The sequence below is a fragment of the Lolium rigidum genome, chromosome 3, assembly GCF_022539505.1.
Source record: "Lolium rigidum isolate FL_2022 chromosome 3, APGP_CSIRO_Lrig_0.1, whole genome shotgun sequence".
Classification (NCBI taxonomy): domain Eukaryota; kingdom Viridiplantae; phylum Streptophyta; class Magnoliopsida; order Poales; family Poaceae; genus Lolium; species Lolium rigidum.
In genome coordinates this window covers 321,014,149-321,016,312 of record NC_061510.1, presented here as the reverse complement: position 1 = coordinate 321,016,312, position 2,164 = coordinate 321,014,149, and positions in this window count along the sequence as shown.

Genomic DNA, 2,164 nt, shown 5'->3' with positions numbered 1-2,164 from the left:
GTTGTGTAGTCCACGGCTTCGAGGGAGCTAGTGCAATCCCACGTTTCCATCGTTGTTTTAGAAAGATTTAAAATTTTAGGGTCAGCTCCAATTTTTAGTGGAAGACGAAGTCTTCCACCCTTAAGATTTTTCATCGGGTTCTCGGAAAAACTCTGAGCTTCTGCCTGGTGGTTCTATCGGGCTTCTGAAGAAGTCGTCGATCTTCCTTGTTTAGTTGAAGAATCTTCGGGGGCGACGTGCAGACCACAACTTCAAGAGGCACTCACGGTGTTAACTAAACCATATGATGCGCAGTAAGTTAGTAAGTCGAAGAAATGCCTGGTTGGTATCCATATGAAGCAGCAACAAGGTCGTCGGAGACAATCTTCAGCTTGAGTGTCGGTGTTGACCCGTTAAGAAGTGAGCGGGTAAACTACACCAAAAGTCTTGAGTCTTGGAGTATCTTCGGGAGCTTCACTTGATGAGGACCAGAGGAACCATGTGATGTAGCTTGGCTGTGGCGCTATTGTTTTCTCAGCTTGTTAGACGGTGTGTTAGAGGGTGGTTTTGAAGAAGAGATCCTCGAGGTTAGCGCGATTATACTCCAAGGTTAGACCAAGTTAGTATGTCTTCTCGCAGAGGTGCAGTCACTCTTGAAGGTAGGGGCTTCTGCTTCGTTGGCGTGGTAGAGTCGCTCCAGCTGATCTTGAAAGTAGTCGGCGTAGATAGGGGTCTGGGTTAGTTTTTCCTGACGGTTGAAAAACAACTGCTAATCGGGTTAGAGTTAGAGCCTTCCGTTAACCTATCCAACTAACTAGCAGTTAGCAAAATGTCGGCGAGGCAAATTTTAATCCTATCATTACATGTGACACCCATACAACCATAACCAGAGACAAAATACCACTAACAGAGGCTACTGGTATTTTTCCTAGATGCACAGTAACAAAACAAGATCAGCACAATTGGAATCATTCAAAAATATTTATTTTTCAATTTTTGAGACTCAAAATACTAACCAGAAACAGTGATCAAGTTTTATTTATTAAAAATCGCACAAAAATCCTAAAAATACAAGGTCAGTGGCGTCTGAAAGATAATTTCATACTGGTTCTAGTGCAATTGGAATCACATCAATCGGAGCTACCAAACTATTTTTATTAGCAAAACAGTACACTGGAAGATTTCCATTTTTAATTTCTGTTTCACAAATTTCAAACAATTAAAAAGGGCGGGAACGTCTAAATAGCAAGACATACATGCACACAAAAAACAGATACAAACACTCAAGGCAGCACACTAGGGAACTACAAGCAATCATCAAACCAGACATGGTACTCTAAGTACCCAGAAATTCCTAATGCGCGGGTTTATCTCAAGCAAAGCGATTGAGTTTGTCCTATCCATCCTATTGGTCTGGGGCTGGTCACATATGTCGATGTCTTCATATCGTCAGCATCGGCTTCAACTTGGATTCTTGTAGCAGTTGGTAGTGAAGGGGCCGGGTGTTGAGTCGTTGGGGTTGAGGCGGAGGAGAAAACTGTGTAGAACTTCTAGTCTCGACATCCCGGAAACATGAGGTCTCCGAAGAGGTAGCTGTTGAGGTGCTCCCGAAGTCGATATCTTCTCGTGGCTGGCCTAAAAATTACTAGTCAAGAAACTGAGGACTTGATCCCTGACAACTGCAAAAAGTGCAGCCCATGGAGGAACAAGGTCAGCTCTTTGACAGACTTTGGTGATAACCAAAGACATGATCTTATTATCTCTTTTATCTGCACACTAAGTCGGCCTCCAATCTTCAATAGCTACTGTTGGAGATACATGAGTCTTCCCGAGGGGTTGATCCATCTTTGACTTCGAGTCTCCAGGTCTGAGTCGGGGACATCGTCCAACATGTAGGTTTGAAGTGGATGAGACAGTAGAGCAAGAATTTTCAAACCTTTTTATAAAGCGGAGAGATAAGAATTTAGAAGCTTTGAATAAATAAGAGGAGTAGAAGCTATACTTCCAACTAAAGAAAGAATTTGTTTCGTAAATAGTTTTCCCAAGTACTTGTTTCCTAACTAACGTCCATGCTAACTAAGGTCTCCTACAGTCAGGATAGCTCTGATACCAGCTATGTGGGGACCCCGGACTAGCTGTCCAAAATCCCTGTTATGTATACAGTTCACGATCCCATGATCAGTGC